At 53.9% G+C, this 22,365-nt stretch overlaps 1 long non-coding RNA gene across 1 annotated transcript; it reads left to right on the plus strand.

The window, feature by feature from the left end:
- Positions 1 to 5,800: 5,800 nt before the first annotated feature.
- LOC148774460 (uncharacterized) lies at positions 5,801 to 13,115 on the plus strand. The gene is made up of 3 exons (XR_016035715.1): positions 5,801 to 6,142; positions 7,188 to 7,257; positions 10,521 to 13,115. It is a non-coding gene; the product is annotated as an uncharacterized LOC148774460 (long non-coding RNA).
- The last annotated feature ends 9,250 nt before the right edge of the window (positions 13,116 to 22,365 follow it).

Here is a 22,365-nt window from a genome sequence, read left to right on the forward strand (position 1 = left end):
TTTGTGGACACCGTTTTCCATCAAAGTAGAAGTGGGGAAGGGAAAACACCTCCTTGGTCTCTCTTGAGTAAATGTCATGTTTTAGTCATCAGTTCCTTCCCCAGGTAGGCTAGAAGACTTTACTTTTCCCTCCCTAGATGGTCAGGTCAGGACTGTCATAGACTCCAGAAAATATTTTAGGTCTCAGTACAATGAGGGTCTTTCATTTTGAAAGTCACCTTCCCGTAAATGGTTGCTTTTTGTGTGCAGAGAACCTGTTCTAGCTCAGGGGTCATTAACTCACTGAGCTCACTGGGCAGGATGTGGGTCTCAGGCCATCCTCGCTCCACTGTCTTGGAGCATATCCCGGGCTTCTATTGTACAGTTTTGTTGCTAAGCGAGACTGCTTAGTCTTGTGGTTCAACCAACCTGCTTTCTCGATTGATCGTTAATTTACAGGAGTTTCCCGAATATTTTACATAAAATCCCCTAGTCAGATAACTATATAATCACCTAACCTGTCCCTTCATTTTCTCCCAGTTAATTTCAGCATCCCACCACTATCCATCACTATCCTTAAATTGTCCCCTCACTGATCATACTGTCCCCAAGTGTCTGATCAGAATGACCTCCCTGTCCCCTCACTCTTGCTCACTCTCCTCACTCTCCGTCACTCTCCCTCACTGTCCCTCGCTGACGATCACTGTCCCTCACTGCCCCTCACTCTCCCTCACCCTCCCTCACCATCTCTCACTCTCCCTCACCCTCCCTTACTGCGATTCACTGCTCCTCATTATCCCTGACTTTCCCTCACCCTCCTCACCCTCCTCACTCTCCTCACCCTCCTCTCCCTCCTCACCCTCCCTCACCCTCCTCACTCTCCTCACCCTCCTCACCCTCCTCACCCTCCCTCACCCTCCTCACCCTCCTCACCCTCCTCTCCCTCCTCACCCTCCTCACCCTCCCTCACCCTCCCTCACCCTCCTCACCCTCCTCACCCTCCTCTCCTCACCCTCCTCACCCTCCTCACCCTCCCTCACCCTCCTCACCCTCCTCACCCTCCTCACCCTCCTCACCCTCCTCTCCCTCCTCACCCTCCTCACTCTCCCTCACTCTCCTCACCCTCCTCACCCTCCTCACTCTCCTCACTCTCCCTCACCCTCCTCACCCTCCTCACCCTCCTCAGCCTCCTCACCCTCCTCACCCTCCTCACCCTCCTAACTCTCCCTCACCCTCCTCACCCTCCTCAGCCTCCTCACCCTCCTCACCCTCCTAACTCTCCCTCACTCTCCCTCACTCTCCTCAGTCTCCCTCACTGTCCCTCGGTGACGATCACTGTCCCTCACTCCTCACCTCACCTCCCTCACCCTCTTCCCTACTCTCTCCTCACTCTCCTCACTCTCCACCTCTCCTCAGCCTCCTCACTCTCCTCACTCTCCTCACTCTCCTCACTCTCCCTCACTCTCCCTCACTCTCCACCTCACCTCCTCCTCACTCTCTCTCACTCTCCTCACTCTCCTCAGCCTCCTCACTCTCCTCACTCTCCTCACTCTCCTCACTCTCCTCACTCTCCTCACCCTCCTCACTCTCCTCACTCTCCTCACTCTCTCCTCTCACTCTCCTCACTCTCCTCACTCTCCCTCACTCTCCCTCACACTCTCTCACTCTCCCTCACTCTCCTCACTCTCCCTCACTCTCCTCACCCTCCTCACTCTCCTCACTCTCCTCACCCTCCTCACTCTCCCTCACACTCTCTCACTCTCCTCACCCTCCTCACCCTCCTCACCCTCCTCACTCTCCTCACCCTCCTCACTCTCCCTCACACTCTCTCACTCTCCTCACCCTCCTCACCCTCCTCACCCTCCTCACTCTCCTCACTCTCCTCACCCTCCTCACTCTCCTCACTCTCCTCACTCCCCTCTCCTCACTCTCCTCACTCTCCTCACTCTCCTCACCCTCCTCACTCTCCCTCACACTCTCTCACTCTCCCTCACTCTCCTCACTCTCCCTCACTCTCCTCACCCTCCAACAGTAAAAGCCACTGCCATTGCCACGTGGGCTGGGCACCTCCACTTTGCAAAAACAGGGGTGATGGAGGGAGTGAAGACAGCGGACCCCCTCCAAGACGATTTCGATCGGTAGAGCCTGACAAAACAGTTCTCGTCTACATGAGACTGGTGTTCGCTCGCCTGTACGCCCTGATAGCTGCAGTCCTCTTTGGCGTGGCCACAAATGTAAAAACTGTCCATATCAGCAAAATTAAGGAAGAGACAGAGCATCCTGTGTAAACCAGCCTCCGGACCCCTGCACAGCTGCAGGGGAGGTAGGAGGAACTTCTGAGAAGGAATCGGTGATAAGACAGCAAAGCTGAAGTCTGCAGCAGACAGGGGTGGGGGCAGGTATCAGGAGGGTCAGCATTCTCACACCAGGTCCCTCGATAGGCCGCTGACCAGCACTCTGAAATAAATCTTGAAAACCATCCATAGGTGTCTTCTAATATTTTGTCTTCCTAAGAGCCCAAACTGAGCCTGAGACTGGTCAGGAGAGACCTGAGTCAGCAACTGGGTCTTGACCCAAAGTTGCTGGTCCTGGTGTTAACAACCCCTTTAGGGACAACTTTATTTGGGTTTTCTCCAACACTCAGGTTTTCCTCATCTCCCAGGTACCTTCTCTTTTGCCAAACCCAAACTGGGCTCAGGGTAGTCGAGGACTACTCACGCAGGGTGGGGGGCTCATGGGGTGGTCTGCCACGTGTGGTAACCCCACTGTCCTCTGGCAGCTGGACAGGGTGGGTGCCTTCCACGTCCAGCCTCGGGACAGAGCAGAGACCCAGACAGCCATTTCTCACCCTTGGGTGACCTCTGGCTTTTTCTGAGGTGAACGTCATGCGCGTGTGTGCAAGAGTGAGTGTGCCCAAGTGCTGGGTGTGACTGGACCCGTAAGGACAACCCCTGGGAGGCCAGCCTGGTGCCCATGGCCTCTGGGCTCTGCAGACTCAGGGCTAGAATCTAGGTGGGCTCTCCTCATTTTCCACAGTTCTTGGGTACAGGTTTTAAAACCCTCCTCAAACTCAAACTGGGTTCTAAAACTCAGAGATGGAAGGTTTTGGAAACACTCTCTGGGCCCCACAATGGCTCCAGGAAGAGGGAGCCCAGGGACCACTGGGTCTACTTGGGAGACGCACTGCCAGCACTCATGTATAAAGATCCTCCCAACCGCCCCAGGGTCCTCCCACCTCCCACCGACCCCTGCCTGCAGAGCCCAGTGCATGCAGAAGAGGTGCCCCCTACCCTGTCCAGGGGCAGGGCTGCTCCCCCTTCTCCTGATCAGGGCTGGCAGAGAGCCTGTGTTTCGGTGCGTCCAGCTCCAGGGCACCTGCTCAGAACCTTGACAAAGCCTCTTTGCCACCTGCTCCCTCCTGCACCGGAGGAAGCAAGTAGACCAGAGACAGCACCCCGTGGCGAGAGGTCGCTCCTCCACCCGAGCCCTGAGACCAGGCTCTTCTCCTTCCAGCCGGTTCTTCCCCCATGTGGGAGGAGAAGCTGGAGAAAGCGGGCTGCTGTGGATCAGCCCTTGCAAAGTCCCACTGAGCAAAGTCAGAGGCTTCAGGTTCATCCAGGGCTTTGGGAGGAGGGAGAGGACGCAGAGGCAGTCTTGTCGTGTTTCTTGACCTGAAGCAGCCCAGTGGAAAAGCACTCATTTGGTATTAGTCGAATCTGAAACTGAAAGCAGAAATAGAGTCTACTAGAAGATACCTCGGAGAAGGCAGTGGCAAGCCACTCCAGTACTCTTGCCTAGAAAATCCCATGGATGGAGGAGCCTGGTGGGCTGCAGTCCGTGGGGTCGCTAAGTGTCCGACACGACTTAGCGACTTCACTTTCACTTTTCACTTTCACACATTGGAGAAGGAAATGGCAACCCACTCCAGTGTTCTTGCCTGGAGAATCCCAGGGATGGGGAAGCCTGGTGGGCTTCCATCTATGGGGTCACACAGAGTCGGACACAACTGAAGTGACTTAGCAGCAGCAGAAGATACTTCCCCCTGTCTCTGGGGAAGAACCAAAGAAGCCTGGACCCAGCGGCAAGTATCAAAGAGCGGGACTGATGACAGTGACCGACGAGTGAGCCCGGAAGCCCTGGACTGGCTCGGAGGGGCTCTTTGGCGGAAGGTTGGGCCCACCCGGAGGAGGTGCTCCCTGGGCTTCCCACCACCCCCCAGAGCCACGCCTTCCTGCCTCAGCACTGCCTCCTGCTCTCAACTGCCCTTGCTCATAGACGCCAGCTGGCCCTCCTACAGAGGACAGCACTGCAGTCCCTGTGGGCAGAGGGCTGCTAGCAGCCTCAGAAGGAGAATCCACCTGCACTGAGCTCCCAGGACAGGGCGGAAACCCAGCCCAAGCTAAGCGGGTAGGCACGGACACTGGTAAGGGACTCAGCAAGCGGTCACAGCTGCCCAGCACGGCTGCAGCCCCATGACGGTACATGCCGGGGGCGCTTGGCTCCAGGGGCCCTGCTGGCCACCTGGGGCTCCAGAGGTGACCTGGAGGGGACGAGCGGAGACGTGCCCTCTGCCTGGAGCCCCATGCTGGTGCCTGCAGGGAGCCTGCGGCAGTGGCCAGGCGCTCCTCTTGTCCTCAAAGGCACACTATCAGCCTCAGAACACAGGGCCTGGCGAGTCCTCCGTCCAGACCTGGCAGAGTGCGTGCCGTCCGCTTAACCTGAGCTCACTGTGGACCTGCCCTGGACTCTGTGCCTCTGCACCATCCTCCCCAGAAGCCAGAGCCCTTCCCCACCCCAGAACCAGCCATGCCCACCCACCCCCAGAGCTGTCTTCTCATCACAGCCTCCGTTCTTGCACGGAGATGTGGCACCAGCAGCAGCTGGCCCGCAACGGTGTGCTGGGTCCTTTGCTGCCAGTGCCCAGCCTGTGGAGTAATTACTCATCACAGTCGTCACGGGTCCCCTGGGGATGCATGGTGAGGACCCCGCGAAGTGACACGTGGGCGCTGGGTGTACTGCCCAGGCCACACCAAGCACTCAGCGCGCAGGGCTCTTCATCGGCTACTGCCACTCTGTTCCTGCAGCCTGAGCCCCTCCCTCCAGGTGACACACCTGCCCCACCCACAGCTCCGGAAAGTGTGCGCCCACACCAAAGTGGCCGTGGCTGTGGAGCCAAAGCCTAGCCATGGGATTCACTCCAGCGGCCCTGCCCCTTGGGCAGGGCACAATACACCCTCAAGCTGGAGGCCACCACCCCAGCGGGCAGTGCTCGCGGGCAGCCCGGCCGTCCAGCTGTGTCTGCAGCAGTGTTCCCTGTCTCTGCTCCCCTTCCAGGGGCTCTCCCTGCCCCGCACCACCCACTCCCCCACAGGCTCTGCTCCTCTGCCCTGGACACAGTGCAGGCTGGGAAGACGGAGCAGGTCCAGAGCACAGGGCTAGCAGAGCCTGCCAACAGAGTCAGTGCCGCCACCCAGGACGTTCCTTTTCCAGCAACAAAACCGACTGAGGAAGAAGTAGGGATCGAATTAGAAGGCTCCGTCCGCTCCGTTCCATTCCGCCCCGCCCCGCCCCGTCCGTTCCGCCCCGCCCCGTTCCGTCCGTCCGCCCCCGTCCGTTCCGCCCCGCCCCGTCCGTTCCGCCCCGCCCGTTCCGTCCGTTCCGCCCCGCCCCGTCCGTTCCGCCCCGCCCCGTTCCGTCCGTTCCGCCCCGCCCCGCCCCGTCCGTTCCGCCCCGCCCCGTTCCGTCCGTTCCGCCCCGCTCCGTCCGTTCCGTTCCGCCCCGCCCCGCCCCGCTCCGTCAGTTCCGTTCCGCCCCGCCCCGCCCCGTTCCGTCCGTTCCGCTCCGTCCGTTCCGCCCCGTTCCGTCCGTTCCGCTCCGTCCGCTCCGCCCCGCTCTGTTCCTCCCCGCTCCGTCAGCTCAGTCCGCTCCGTCCGCTCCGTCCGTTCCGCTCCGTCCGCTCCGCTCCATCTGCTCCGTTCCGCTCCGTCGCTCAGTCATGTCCGACTCTCTGCAACCCCGTGGACTGTAGCCTACCAGGCTTCTCAGTCCATGGGATTCTCCAGGCAAGAATACTGGAGTGGGTTACCGTTTCCTTCTCCAGGGAGTTAGAATGCTAATCCCCAAGAAAGCGCTGAGGTTACCGAGTCTGTAATCGTCTGCACAGGTGAGTCCAGGCCCTGGTGGATTTGGGGCAAGCTCTTGGACATCTGCAAAACTGGTCATGTCCGCGTGTAGGAATCCTGCCCCCATGCCCCATGGCCGTGTGTGGGGATCCTGCCCTGATGCCCCCAAAAGGAGAAGCTCGGGCTGGATGGCGTGTCAGCAAACAGCCAGAAGTCATCAGTGAGACCCTTATCCTTGTTTGTAGCGGTTTAGAAACTAAGTTGTTTCCAACTCTTCACAACCCCATGGACTGTATAGCCCACCAGGTTCCTCTGGCCATTTGATTTCCCAGGCAAAAATAATGGAGTCTGTTGCCATTGCCTGCTCCAGAGGAGCTTCCTGACCCAGGATCGAACCAGCATCTCCTGCATTGGCAGGAGACTTCTTTACCAGTGAGCCACCAGGGAAGTCCAGATGAAATTCTAGGAAGCCAAATTCTGTCCAGTTCACTGCACAGACTCAAACCAGACACTCAGAACTCTGTACAGCTCACCCAGTGATCCCCGCTAAGGGAAGCAAAGACTCACTCTATTAAGCCCCTGCAAGCCCATGTGGACACCAAGGGGGCACTCCTCTCCTCTCCACACCTGAAGTGACCCTGAAAATTGATGAGACGGCTTCTATATTTAAGGCAGGACAACACTCAGTGCAGTGTGCTCCCTCCCCATGCTGGGCCTTCCTGGCACCTGTGGTTCTGTGGCACAGCTCAGACAGCACTCCTCAAACGTCGGAGGGCCTACCCCAAGGGAAAGGGCAAGTTTTCCTCTCTTCCAACACCAGCCGTGTAACTTCCTAAAGATCAGCCCTCTTTCCCAGCTCTGGAGGGGTCTCGGCAAACCTTTGCCCACTTTGTATGACTTACCTGGCTGGGCACCCCTGGTGACCTTTCTGTAAAATACCCCCACAATCCTTTGTCTCAAAAATGTGCATGACTGTGCCTTCAACTCTTGGTAGGCAGAGTGACTTCTGAGAATCCACTTCCCTTCTGGGGCCAGAATCCTCAGTTTGGCTTAAATAAAATCTCCCTTTTTCTTCTTACCTTTGAGAAATGAAGTACTTCCTGCCATATCAGTAAACAAGGATGCCACAGTCATCTGAAATGCCAGCTCTCCAAAGGTGAGTTTCTGAGCCCTGAAGGCGCCCAGAGAGGTGAACAATACCTGCCGACCAGCAGCCCTGAGGCTGCAGCCACTCCCCACAGTGAGCCCTGAGGAAACTCAGGATGTGAAAACGCAGGACACTGGCCCAGACAGCTGAGGTGCTTATGAAATGAATGCTTTGAAGGAGCCCAGACTCTTGCATCTTCCCACACACAGATAAGCACTAAATTCCTAAACATGGGTTATCTGGCTTTCTTTAATTAACAATATCCTATTGACGTTCAAACTACCTTCCCTTTGTTGCAAAACTTCTATATCACCTGGCTCCCCCACCACCCTCTGTCCCAGACATGAGGCCCCGGCTCCCTGGCAGTCTCACAGCACACCTAACGCATCCCCAGCAACCTCCTCCCAGGCCGGCCGTCTGCTCCTCTCCCCAGGACCTTACTGTGTTGGACTGTGTCTCGTCCTCTGACACCCTAGCTCACCGTGGCCCTGCCCACGGATGCCCAGCTGCTTTACAGCGTGGAGCTCCCAGGCTGCCCTGCAGGAGGGCAGAGGCCCCGCTCCTCCCCATCCTGGTGGCCGCTCCATAAGCACAGGTGCTAGGAGGGCCTGGCTCCTAACAGGGCATCCCCACCCCCCGAGGATGTAGGTAGGCGTGGCCCCCGCAACAGTGCCAGAGACCCTGGTGTCAGATGTCTCCACCAAGCTTCCGCTGCTCTGCACACCCAGAGGAGCTGTTGGCCGTCCTGGTGAAGAGGAAAATTTAAAATTTTACATCACCTCCTGCTCCTTCTGCCTCTGTAACTCAGCTTGCTCCTTGCAAAGTCTGGATTACATAGGTCACGTAGTCTCAGAAAGTGGGGACTTGCAATACTAGGAACTGGAGCTTATCTCACTCAGCCTTGTCCTACTCTTTGCAACTGCCCAGTCCCTGCAAACCGGCTTAATCATGTCTGTCCAGGTCAGGCATCCCCCTCCCCATCTGACTGCTGTTCCCACACATGGAAAATAACTTAGTTTAAACCAGTGTATTAGCAGCTAGATTGCCCACAATAGCTTGTCTATAAAAACCCTGTCACCCCTTTGTTCAGGGCTCAGAGCTTGGAGTGTTAACTCCTCTGGGCTCGCGGCATAACAAACCTGAGTTCTCCAGCCCTCCAAGTGTGGTGCTTGGCTTCTAGAGTACTGGTTTCTGCAACACTGGTGACAGTTTTGGCTGGAAGTGCTAGAGGGTCAGCCTCACCAGCGCTCAGCCCCCCAAGCCCCTCAGCTGCTGGACTCCAGAGACCCGGAGCCCTCAGTGAGGACAGAGTCCTGACACAGTCCCTGCTCCCTTGTGGCCAGTGGACACAGCCGCCTCGTCATACACACGTGGCCACATTTCCTGGTCCCTCTTAAACCAGAGTCCGGGCACCCTGCTCCAGCTTCTCCTGTGACACAGCTGTCACCTCTGTGCAGGGGTGCACTCAGCCCTCCCCTGCTGTTACAGTGACTGAGTAAAGCTGTTTCCACCACTCCCATGGGAAAGGCCCCTGGAAGGTAACTGTGTGAACAGCTAACCTGGACAGTGAATGCGGAGCCCAGTGCCATCAAGCCCCTCGCAGCCTGGCCCTCAGGTCAAGCCCAGCTGGGGCGGGAAGGCGGCAGGCCAGGCCCTGACTCACCTGGACGTCCAGCCTCCTTGGCCAGCAGGTGCCCCCGGCAGGCTCCGTGAGGGTCCTTAGAAGGATGTGCACTGGAGCCAGGGAACAGGCTAGGGAAGGTTGATCAGAGACTTCCCAACCAACCACGGAAACACCCGCATCGTACCTGGGGCAGGCCATCCGCACCCGATGCTGGAGGGGCACCCCCCACAGACACAGACGGGAGCCAGTCTTGCACCCAAGCAGCCGTCTCCAGACACCAGGTGGCTGACACACATGCCAGGTGTGAGCCCAGCCACCACCAGCAACTTCCAGCAGATGTGAGCTGGGGGCCGGGGGTGCTAGCCCTCACTGGTCAGGCCCGGGACAGGGAAACTCAGAGGGTCCAGAGGGCAGCAAGGACACAACCAGAACCCCCGAGTCAGGCAGACTGCCCGTGGGACCCATGGGCAGATCTCAGCGGGCCCCAGGCCCAGAGAGGGCTGCCTCGTCTCCCATGGGCAGATCTCAGTGGGCCCCAGGCCCAGAGCGGGCTGCCTCTTCTCCCATGGAGGTCTGAGTTAGACTCACCCTGCACCCTGCTTACCCCAGGGTTCAAAGCAAAAACCCACTGGAAACACAGCATCCCCACCTCAGAGACAGCTGGAGCCCATGAGGGCGGCCCGCACACACAGCCAGGTAGGGAGGATTTTGAGGGTGTGCGTATCGCCGTGAGAATACTGTGGTGATAGCTACTGCTACACCCACAGTGACTCAGGCCCTGACATAAAGTCCAACCCGCATGCAGGTGTGGAGCCGGGTAGTGCGTCTCCAGGGGCACTGGGCTCCCAACCAGGTTGCCTCCCCTACTAACTGAGGACAGTGACCCAGAAGGGATGCTTGGGCATGGGCCCTGGGCTCGGCCAACAGCCAGGGGACAGAGAAGGGCCTGGGGCTCCGGGCCACCTACCGAGAGCATTGAGCAACAGTGGCCGAGGTCCCGATGAGGCAGCCATCCCAGGGAGTCCCTGACCCCTCCCCAGGACCAAGACTTGCCAGCAGGGCAGGGGTCCCGGCAAAGGGCCAGCCCTCCAGCCCCTGCAGGCGGCGGGGCCCATCTTGATGCCCCAGGGTGCTAGGGGGAGACCAGATCCAGAGGACTGTCCACATTCCAGTAGGAACTCTGCTGGACAAGCTAGAGCTTCCAGGCCTGATCGCAACCCACCACCCAAAACCAGCATGGAGTGGGTGCCCGGGGGCCGCTGAGGGCCTCAAGAGGGCGGGTCTTAACTGTGCTCCAAGGCCTGGAGGGTGCAGAGGGCATGAACCGCCCGGGGAGGAGGGCCCTGCCCTGTCCTGGGCCTCTGGACTCCCGGGGTCAGGGAGGGGGTGGGTGCAGGGTTGGGGGACGCAGCTCCCTGCACCTGCTCCCAGTCCCTCTGGAGCCACGAGGATGGAGCAGCTCAGCTCTGCCCTCAGGGCTGGGCCAGCACAACTGGGCCCGGACTCCCAGGACAGGCAGCAGCAGGAGTGACCCTGCTCTGCTCCTGGGTTTCCTGGCGGGAGATGCCTGCTGGCCCCAGAGCACAACCAGCCTCAAGGTGACCAATACACAGTTTGTGGGCAATTTGGGTACCATCTGTCAACCCAGGAGGCTGTCACTTGGCTGAGTCCAGCTCAGAGCCTCAAGACAGAGCCGGCGTGGTCATCGTACACCTGGCAGGAGACACCTCCCACGTGCTCCAGCAGGGCGCCTGTGGTGCCACGCCTCTCCGCGAGCCCTGAGCCCAGCACCGCTCCACCCACAGCCAGCCCAGGCTGCCCAGCTCCCCCGACTGTTCAGCCCTCTGAACGCCCTACATCCAGGATCCCCTTGCGGACGGCCTACAGTGTAAACAGGGCTTTTTGCCAAGGGTTCTACTGCAGTGCTACTATAGTGACTACCACAGTGAGACATGGGGCAGCAAAAACCTGCCAAGCATATGGCCACCCAGCCCCACACGGCCAGGCCTCACGGCCTGAGCTTCAGAGACGAGACCTTCGGCCTCCTGGGCCGCTCTGGGTGGACGCAGCGTGCGGGCCCGTGTCCAGACTCTGAGAAGACTGCACTGACCCTGCAGCCACACGTCCAGAGCCCGGCAAGCAGGCCCTGACCACCAGATGCTCAGCGTGCCACCAAATGGGGCCAACAAAGACAGAGCCCACACTGGGCAAACCATCAGGTCAAGTTTCCCAGGGGCAAGGCCCTAGACAACTCCAACCCTGCTGGGAGCTCAGGGAAGCTGACAACAGTGGATGCTGGAGACGGGCCTGTACTCAACTGCATAGGAGCTCGCCAGGGAGCAGGCTGGGAGGGGTTCATGCAGAGGGAGCAGCTCCCAGCATGCTGCCAGACCCGAGGTACAGGAGTCCGGATCCAGGCCTGGCCTGAGGGGGCTTGACGGGCCTCTCACATGTAGCAGGGGTATGCAGGTTCCTTGTGCAGTGTCCAGAGATCATGGCCGGGGCGGGCACTGCACCAGAAGCCAAGCCAGTAACCAGCCTTTGTGGGAAGTGCCAGTGGGAGCTGTTACATCTAAGTCTCCCTCAAGCCCTGCGGCATGGCCACCTGCCACCCCACAGGTCAGCTTGGGGAGCTCAAGATGGACTGGCATCCCTTCCTGCCAGGTTCCTGTGCAGGACACTGTCCATGGCCACCCTGTTCTGGCCTCTGCTCAGCTTCTGAGTTTCCCCAGCCTGCCACCACCAGCTTGAAGGAGCTTGGAGTGCAGCCCCAGCAGGACATCAGACCTGGGCTCAGAGAGCCACTCAGTCCAGGGTGCATACAGCCTTGCACATGGAGGAGGGTCCTCCATGGCTGCAGAGTGGGCTGGGCAAGGAGGCATCACAGGCCACCCTGCCGTTGGGCCCGTCCAGACCTGGACCAGCTGACAGCTCCCGAGGGCTCCATGCCCAGCAGAAAAGACCAAGGGGGCGCTGAAGGCCAGCAGCTGGGGTTTCTGAAGCCGGCTGTGCCACAGTGTATTATGGTTATTACGGTACCACAGTGACACTCTCAGTGTCAGAAACCCCCCCTGCCCAGGTCCCACGAGCAGGGAGCCTGTCCCCCAGGTCTGGGTGCTGCTCTGCCCTCCTGACCATCAGACTGCACCCTGCACGCCCCCTCCCTGCTGTCTCAGGGCAGCAACAGCCCGAGGAAGGGTCCTGGGCCAGGCGCTGGGCTGCGGAGACCCAGACAGGGGACCCCAGCAGCTTGCCGCCTCTGACCCCGGAGGAGCTTGTGCGGGCCGGAGGCAGGCTGGGCCTCTGCTGGGAGGCCCATGGTCTCAGCCACTCATGGTCTCGGCCCGGTGGGCCACAGGTGGGTAACGGGCCAGGCTCAGACTCAAAGGCCCACACTCCCGGGTCCTGTCCCACCCGGCAGCCCAACCTCATCACAGAGGCCCCGGGCCGGGGGGTCAACGGGGATTCCAGGCAGCCCTGGGTCACCGTGGAGCTGAGCGAGTGAAACCACGACAGGAGGTGTAGCCAAACCAGCCCTCTAGTTACCCGACCCCAGGCCAGAGGTCAGAGAGCAGAGTGCAGCCTGGCCCGCACCGCCCTCAGACCTGGGGTGAGCCAGCAGCGCCCAGAGGTGCCTCCTCTCCAGGTCCTGGAGCTGGGCGAGTCACGGGTACCGACTGTGTCCCCACCCTCCTCCGTGTCTCTGGAGTCACCAGCCAGAGCTGCCACCAGTGTCCCAAGCTGCCCAGGGTCGTGTCCCGCCCCTGCGGACCCCGCATAGACACCCAGGAGGCTCAGAGCCGCACTGTCCGCACGCGTCCACCAGGACCGCAGCCCCCTGTGCTCTGCCTGCTGCCCAGGGCTGGCCACAGTGCTGGCTCACAGGGACCTGAGCTGGAGGACCCCTTGGGGGGTTGAGGCAGCACTCAGGCCCCTTTTCAGGAGAGGGTCCTGGGAAGACCGTCTCCTCCTGGGGGACAGTCATTCACGCAGGTCCTCCTCAGGAACCCCACAGCACGGCCCCTCCAGGTACTCGCATCTCTGCCCCGTCTCTGGAGTCTCAGCTACCCCAGGCAGCCGTGGTGCCCTGGCCCACAGCAGGACCCCCAGAAGCCCAAGGCCCCCGTGGGCTCTACGTTCAAGTGTGTCCACAGCCTACACCTGCCTGCCCGTCACCCCAAGCCTGTCTGCAAGAGGGTCTGGACCCTGCTCAGGGCAAAGGTTCAGGGCGGCACTCACCGAGCTCCTTTCCTGGGTGCAGGCCAGGCACCAGACCTCAGGGCCAGCGCTGGTCTCTGTAGGGTGGTGGCTTGACACAGCCAGGCGCCCTGGCAGCCTCTTCTCTGTGTGGCAACACCCCCCCCCCCCGCCCCCACCGCCCTCAGACAGGAAAGCCCTTAAGTCCCAGGCCAGCTCTGGTGACAGCTGCTCACTGAATCTGACTGCAAAGCCTCTTCCTGCCTGGCTTCCTGCCCTGCCCCACCCCCCCACAGGCCTGGAGGTCTGCAGAGAGTTCTAGCAGAAAGCTGGACTGCCCTCCCCAGGGGCAGGGTGCCCTCCACTCCTTCCCTCGCTCACCATCCCAGGTCCCTGCACAGGGCCCGGGCGGGGGCCTCAGTCAGGCGCATGGCTCACTGCAGTCCGTGAGCAAAGACGCAGAGCGTGACAGGGAAGCCAGGTCTCCCTGCTCAGGCTGGTCTGGAGTGACTTCCTGGAGGAGACAAGGAGCATCTAGGACTCGGTGACAGGACACAGAGGTGCACGAGGATACCGCAGGGCTCCGCCTGCACCAGCCTGGGGAGGACGGGGAGACAGCTCAAGGGCTGGAGGCTCGGGGCTCTGAGACCCTGCGCTCAGCCAGGAAGGGCCCCAGCAGGCAGGGGCTCCTTGGCCCCAAAGCTGCCAGCGCTCCTGAGCCTGCAGTGTGGAGAGCCTGAGGGTCGCGCAAAGGCCCCCCACACCTGCTCCAGGTCCCTAAGATCCGTGCGCAGAGTTCTAATCCCCAGGGTCACCCAGAGTCTCACTGAAAAGCAGAAAGCAGTGCAGCAGTCGGGGCAGGGGGCACCCAGGAGACCCGGGCTGCTGGTCCACAATGCCAGGGGCCCGAGACAGCCCTGACAGCCCCCTCCCTGGTCACACCGCCATCCGCCTGGAGCCCGACATGGACCACCGGGAATGCCCTCCCTGGACCCTGAGAGCCGCTGTTCTTGCTATCAGTCGCATGCACATTCTCAGGCCCTGGCCAGTCATAGGCCCCGGCCTCCTCTCCTTCCAGCCTGGCCCAGGCCAAGCGCAGGACACCGCCACACCCACGGACCCGCCTCCGGGACTGCACTCTGCCCACACACTCCCCTCTCCAGTTCCATCCCTACAGTCCCCCTGACCCCCAACCCTGTACCTTTACCCTCCCCACCCACCCCCTCACTTTTCCCTCCCCAAACTGCCTGCACTGCTGCTCCCCTCTCTGCCCTGGTCCTGGGGTCTCCTCACCCAACTAGGTCAGCCCGCCCCTCTACACCCAAGCCCCGAGCCCCCTTCTGCCCAGCACGGCCCACGCGGGACCCCTCCACCCACAGCTCCTGTCCTTCGTCTCTGGGTCCTACCATCCTCACACCCACCCAACACCCCTCCTACCCTTGTCCTTCCCAGTGCAGCCCGGCCCCCTCTGCCCCCAGGGGCATCTACGTGACCCTGGTCTTCACCGTGAGATGCACTGGGGTCCAAGGGCAGGGCTTCCAGAGTGCGGCTCCCTCTTTGCCCATCCTGGGATGCAGATGCAGTGTCTGGGATGAGCAGCCCCTTTGCCCACCAACTAAGGACAGCAGAGCAGAATTCAGACACATCCTTGGTCCCAGTGGCGAAGAACTGATGCTTTTGAACTGTGGTGTTGGAGAAGACTCTTGCGAATCCCTCAGACTGCAAGGAGATCCAACCAGCCCATCCTAAAGGAGATCATTCCTGAGTGTTCATTGGAAGGATTGATGCTGAAGCTGAAGTTCCAATACTTTGGTCTCTTGATGCGAAGAGCTGACTCATTGGAAAAGACCCTGATGCTGGGAAAGATTGAAGGCGGGAGAAGGGGACGACAGAGGATGAGATGGCTGGATGACATCACTGACTCTATGGACATGAACTTGAGCAAGCTCCAGGAGATGCTGATGGACAGGAAAGTCTGGCATGCTACAGTCCATGGGGTCACAAAGAGTCGGACACGATGGAGTGACTGAAGGAACTGAACATGACTTCAAAATAAGCAAAGCAGCACCTACACATGATCAGACCAGACATCAAAGGAGAGGAATCTGGCCCTATTTCTTTATAAAAAAAATTTGTCAGTGCCCATAAAACTGTGTTGAAGAGAAAATGTGATCCAAGAATTTTATGCCCTCCAAAAAAGCAACTAGTATTGAAATATATTTTCCACAGGCATCAGCTTGAGAGAGTGTCTCCTTGAGGTCCTTCACAGTTGAATGAATTATATGTTTATGTGTATATATAGAGAGAGACAGTTATAAGAAAATATAATATTATCTTCAATAGTCTATATTGCTCCTATTGAATATATACGCATATGTGCATATATACACATATAATTCATATTCAATATGTATAATATTGTTCAGTTGCTAAGTTGTGTCCGATTCTTTGTGTCCCCGTGGACTGTAGCCCCCCGAGCTCCCCTGTCCTTCACTATCTCCCAGACCTAACTCAGACTCACGTCCATCTAGTCAGTGATACTCGCCAACCATCTCATCCTCTTACGCCCCTATTTCTGTTTGCCTTCTATCTTTCCCAGCACCTGAGTCTTTTCGTATATGCTAACTCCTGGCGTCAGGGTTACAAACTAGAGGAGCTTCAGCACCAGTCCTTCCAATGAATAATCGGGGTTTGACTGGTTTGATCTCCTTGCAATCCAAGGGACTTTCAAGAGTCTTCTCCAACACCACAGTTCAAAAGCATCAGTTCTTCAAAACTCAGCCTTTTTTTTTGTGGTCCAACTAGCACTTCTGTACATGACTACTGGAAAAGTCATGGCTTTGACTACATGGAGCTTTTGGCAAAGTGGCGTCTGTTTTTTTAATATGCTAAGTTCATCATCGCTTTCCTTCCAAGGAGCAAGTGTCTTTCAATTTCATGGCTGCAGTCACTGTCTGCAGTGATTTTGGAGCCCAGGAACATAAGATCTGTCACAGTTTCCACCTTTCCCCTTCTATTTGCCATGAACTGATCCTGCCAAATGCCAAACGCTATGATCTTAGTTTTTTGAACGTTGAGTTTCAAGCAGCTTTCTCATTCTCCTCTTTCACCATCATGAAGAGACTAGTTCCACCAAGTTGTATCACCTGCATATCTGAGGTTGATATTTCCCCAGAAATCTTGATTCCAGCTTGTGATTCATCCAGTTCAGCATTTCACACGATGTACTCTGCACAGAATTTAAATAAGCAGGGTGACGATATCCAACCCTGGTGTACTGCTTTCCCAATTTGGAATCAGTCTGTTTTTCCATGTCATGTTCTACTTGTGGCTTCTTGACACACATACACATTTCTCAGGAGACAGGTAAGGTGATCTGGTTCTCCTATCTCTTTAAGAATTTTCCATGTTTGTTGTGATTCACACACTCAAAAGTTTTAGCATCATCAATAAAACAGAAGTAGATGTTTTTCTGGAATTCTCTTGCTTCCTCCATAACTGATCAAATGTTGGCGATTTAATCTGTGGTTACTCTGCCTTTTCTACACCTGGAAGTTCTCAGTTCACATTCTGTTGAAGTCTAGCTTGAAGGATTTTGAGCATTACCTTGCTAGCATGTGAAATGAGTGCACTTGTACAGTAACTGGAACATTCTTGGCATTGCCCTCCTTAGGGATCGGAATGGAAACACCATTTCCAGTCCTGTGATCACCGCTGAGTTTCCAAATTGGCTGACGTATTGAACGCAGTACCTCAACAGCATCATTTCTTAAGATCTTAAATAGCTGGGCTGGAATTCTGTCACCTCTACTAGATTTGTTCCTCATAATTCTTCCTAAAGCCCATTTGACTTCGCATTCCAGGATATCTGGCTCTATGTGAGTGGCCACACTATCTTGGTTATCCAGGTCACTAAGGAATTTGTATATGGTTCTGTGTATTCTTACCACTTCTTCTTAATGTGTTCTGCTGCTGTTAGGTCTTATCTGAGATTTCTCTTATTTTTCTGTGAAGGCCTATGTAGCTACGAACTCCCCTGTAAAAGCTGCTTTTGCTGTATCCCATAGACGCTGTATGTGTCTTCACTGTCTTTTGTCTCAGGCATTTCAGTCTCCTCTCTGGTCTCATTGACCCGTTGATTTCAGGGCAGCTGCTGCTCAGCCTCCTTGAGGTTGTTTGCTCTCATTTCCTCTTCTGTTGTTCATTACTAGTTTCATGCTGTGTGGTCAGAAAGGACACTCGAGATAATTTCCACACTCTTAAATGTGCTGAGGCTTGTGTTGTGCCCTAGCTTGTGTACTTGAAAAGAATGCCATTCTGGTTTTGTGGGTGCAACGTCATGAACGTATCAGTCGAGTCTTACTGTTCTATCTCTGTTGCCTTATTGATTCTCTGGAAGATCTGTCCACTGGTGTCAGTGGACTGTTAACGTCCCCTATTACTGTGTTCCCGTCAGTTTCTCCTTTATGTCTGTTAGTATTTGTCTTATGTATTTGGGTACTCCTGTATTAGGTGCATATACGTGGGTGAGTGTAAAATCCCCTTGTGTTGATGCTTTTATCAGTATATAGTGTCCTTCTTTATCTTTCTTTATGGTCTAAGTTTTAAAGTCTATTTTGTCTGATACGAGTATTGTAATTTCTGCTTTCTGGTCATTTACATTTGAGTGGAATATCTTTTCCATTCCCTCAGTTTGAATCTATGTATGCCCTTTGTCCTAATGTCAGTCTCTTACAGGAAGCACATTGCCAGCTCTTCTTTTTTTATCTAGTATGCATTCTAAATGGCAACCCACTCCAGTGTTCTTGCCTGGAGAATCCCAGGGACAGGGAAGCCTGGTGGGCTTTCGTCTGTGGGGTTGCACAAGAGTCGGACACGACTGAAGTGACTTAGCATGCATTCTAATACATCTGGTTGGAGCATTTAAACCATTGATATTTAAGATAATTATGAAAGATATGTATTTATTGCCATTTTAAACCTCATTTTCTAATTGATTTTATGTATTTGGTCTTTTTTTTTTCTTTTCCTCTTGTGATTTGAAAATTTCCTTTTATTTCATGCTATCGTTGTATTATCTTTTGGGGTTTTGTTAATCTATTGTGTTTTTTTTGACTTGTGGTTGCCCCATTTTTAAGTATTAGTGAGTGAGTGAAGTGAAGTCGCTCAGTCACACCCAGCTCTTTGTGACCCCATGGACTGTAGCCTTCCAGGCTACTCTGACCATGGAATTTTCCAGGCAAGAGTACTGGAGTGGGTTGCCATTTCCTTCTCCAGGGGGTCTTCCTGACCCAGGGATCAAACCCAGGTCTCCCGCTGTGTAGGCAGATGCTTTACTTTCTGAGCCACCAAGAAAGCCCTTCCTATATCAAGTATGTTAACCCTTCCTATATCTACTAGATTTAGACGGATAGTTATTTAAGCTCAGTCACATCCTAAACAGTATTTATATTTTCTTACCTACTTTTCCATAGTTGATGACTTTCATGTCCTTTTTTACATCTTCATTTTTATCCTTTTTCTGATCATTGTGGTTATTATTACTTTTCACAATCTTTTTTTTTATTTTTTAAATATGTATACTGGTTTATTTAAGTGATTTACTTTCCAGTTGTGATTTTCTCATTCTTATAGCTTCTTTCTTATTTTCTATTTAGAGAAGCCCTTTAATATTTCTTTAAGGATAGGTTTCATATTGCTCTGTTCTTTAAGTGTTTGCTTGTATGAGAGATTCTTTATCTCTCCTTTCTGAATGATAGTCTTGCTGGGTAAAGTATCCTAGGCTCTAGGTTTTTTCCTTTCAGGACTTTGAATATATCTTGCCTTCTGGCCTGCAGAGTTTCTGTGGAGCAATGTGCTGATGGCATTACAGGGGCCCTTTGTTTTCCTCTCGCTGCCTGAGAACCCTCCCTGAATCTTTAAATGTTGCCCCTTTTATATGCCTTGGTGTGGGTCTGCTCAAGTTCATTTTGTTTGGAACCCTCTGTGCTCCTGTATCTGGATAGCTGTTTCCTTCTTTAGGTTTGAGACATTTTCAGCCATGCTTTCTTCAAATACTTTTCAATCCCTTTTTCTCTTTCTTCTCCTTGTGGATTCCCTATTATGTACAGATTTGCACACTTTATATTATTCCATGGGTCCCTTACTGTCTTCTTTTTAGTTTATTTTGATTGGAGGCTAATTGCTTTACAGTATTGTGGTGTCTTTTGCCATACTTTCACGTGAATCAGCTAAGGGTGTACATGTGTTCTCCATCTTGACCCTCCCCATCCCATCTCTCGGGTCATCCCCGTGCGCCAGCCCTGAGCACCCTGTCTCATGCATTGTACCTGGACTGGCGATCTGTTTCACGTATAATAACATACATGTTTCAATGCTGTTCTCTCAAACCATGCCACCCTCGCCCTCTCCCACAGAGTCCAAAAGACTGTTCTATGCATCTGTGTCTCTTGCTGTCTCTCACACAGGGTCGTCGTTGCCATCTTTCTAAATTCCATATACATGCGTTAGTATACTGTACTGGTGCTTTTCTTTCTGGCTTACTTCACTCTGTATAACAGGCTCCAGTTTCATCCACCTCATTAGAACTGATTCAAATGCATTCATTTTAATGGCTAAATAATACTCCATTGTGTAAATGTACCACAGCTTTCTTATCCATTCATCTGCCGATGGGCATCTAGTTTGCTTCCATGTCCTGGCTATTGTAAACAGTGCTGCGGTGAACATCGGGGTACACGTGTCTCTTTCAATTCTGGCTTCCTTGGTGTGCATGGCCAGCAGTGGGATTGCTGGATCATATGGCAGTTCTATTTCCAGTTTTTTAAGGACTCTCCACACAGTTCTCCATAGTGGCTGTACTAGCTTTCATTCCCACCAACAGTATAAGAGGGTTCCCTTTTCTCCACACCCTCTCCATTCTTTGTAGACTTTTGGATCGCAGCCATTCTGACCGGCGTGAGATGGTACCTCATTGTGGTTTTGATTTGCATTTCTCTGATGTTGAGCATCTTTTTATGTGTTTGTTAGCCATCTGTATGTCTTCTTTAGAGAAATGTCTGTTTAGTTCTTTGGCCCATTTTTTGATTGGGTCACTTATTTTTCTGGAATTGAGCTGCAGGAGTTGCTTGTATATTTTTGAGATTAATTCTTTGTCAGTTGCTTCATTTGCTACTATTTTCTCCCATTCTGAAGGCTGTCTTTTTACCCTGTTTATAGTTTCCTTCATTGTGCAAAAGCTTTTAAGTTTAATCAGGCCCCATTTGTTTATTCTTGCTTTTATTTCCATTACTCTGGGAGGTGGGTCATAGAGGATTCTGCTATGATTTACATCAGAGAGTGTTTTGCCTATGTTTTCCTCTAGGAGTTTTATAGTTTCTGGTCTTGCATTTAGATCTTTAATCCATTTTGAGTCTATTTTTGTGTATGGTGTTAGAACGTGTTCTAGTTTCATTATTTTACAAGTGGTTGACCAGTTTTCCCAGCACCACTTGTTAAAGAGATTGTCTTTTCTCCACTGTATATTCTTGCCTCCTTTGTCAAAGATAAGGTGTCCATAGGTGTGTGGATTTATCTCAGGGCTTTCTATTTTGTTCCATTGATCTGTATTTCTATCTTTGTGCCAGTACCATACTGTCTTGATGACTGTGGCTTTGTAGTAGAGCCTGAAGTCCGGCAGGTTGATTCCTCCAGTTCCATTCTTTCTCAAGATTGCTTGGCTATTCGAGATTTTTTGTATTTCCATACAAATTGTGAAATTATTTGTTCTAGTTCTTTGAAAAATACCATTGGTAGCTTGATAGGGATTGCATTGAATCTATAGATTACTTTAAGTAACATACTCATTTTCACTATATTGATTCTTCCAATCCATGAACATGGCATATTTCTCCATCTATTTGTGTCATCTTTGATTTCTTTCATCAGAGTTTTATAGTTTTCTGTATATAGGTCTTTTGCTTCTTTAGGTAGATATATACTCAAATTTGGAAAACTCAGCAGTGGCCACAGGACTGGAAAAGGTCAGTCTTCATTCCAATCCCAAAGAAAGGCAATGCCAAAGAATGCTCAAACCACCGCACATTGCACTCATCTCACACGCTAGCAAAGTGATGCCCAAAATTCTCCAAGCCAGACTTCAGCAATATGTGAACTGTGAACTTCCAGATGGTCAAGCAGGTTTTAGAAAATGCAGAGGAACCAGAGATCAAATTGCCAACATCTGCTAGATCATCGAGAAAGCAAGAGAGTTCCAGGAAAACATCTATTTCTGCTTTGTTCTCTATGTTAAAGCCTTTGACTGTGTGGATCACAATAAACTGTGGAACATTCTGAAAGAGATGGGAATACCAGACCACCTGACCTGCCTCTTGAGAAACCTGTATGAAGGTCAGGAAGCAACAGTTAGAACTGGACATGGAGCAACAGACTGGTTCCAAATAGGAAAAGGAACCAGTCACCCCTGTATATTGTCACCCTGCTTATTTAACTTAGATGCAGAGTACATCATGAGAAACGCTGGGCTGGAAGAAGCACAAGCTGGAATCAAGATTGCTGGGAGAAATATCAATAACCTCAGATATGCAGATGGCACCACCCTTATGGCAGAAAGTGAAGAAGAACTAAATTGCCTCTTGATGAAAGTGAAAGAGGAGAGTGAAAAGGTTGGCTTAAAGCTCAACATTCAGAAAACTAAGATCATGGCATCTGGTCCCATCACTTCATGGGAAATAGATGGGGAAGCAGTGGCTGATTTTATTTTGGGGGGGGTCTCCAAAATCACTGCAGATGGTCATTGCAGCCATGAAATTAAAAGACGCTTACTCCTTGGAAGGAAAGTTATGACCAACCTGGATTGCATATTAAAAAGCAAAGACATTACTTTGCCAACAAAGGTCCATCTAGTCAGGGCTATGGTTTTTCCGGTAGTCATGTATGGATGTGAGAGTTGGACTATAAAGAAAGCTAAGCACACCGAACAACTGATGCTTTTGAACTGTGGTGTTGGAGAAGCTTCTTGAGAGTCCCTTGGACTGCAAGGAGATCCAACCAGTCCGTCCTCAAGGAGATCAGTTCTGGGTGTTTATTGGAAAGACTCATGTTGAAACTGAAACACCAATAGTTTGGCCTCCTGATGCAAAGAGCTGACTCATTGAAAAGACCCTGATGCTGGAAAAGATTGAGGGAGGGAGGAGAAGGGGACGACAGGATGAGATGGTTGGATTGCATCCCCGACTCAATAGACATGGGTTTGGGTAGACTCCAGCAGTTGGTGATGGACAGGGAGGCCTGGCGTG

Source organism: Moschus berezovskii, chromosome 21 (genome assembly GCF_049115385.1).
Source record: "Moschus berezovskii isolate FMDL1 chromosome 21, NW_MosBer_1.0, whole genome shotgun sequence".
NCBI classification, from domain to species: Eukaryota; Metazoa; Chordata; class Mammalia; order Artiodactyla; family Moschidae; genus Moschus; species Moschus berezovskii.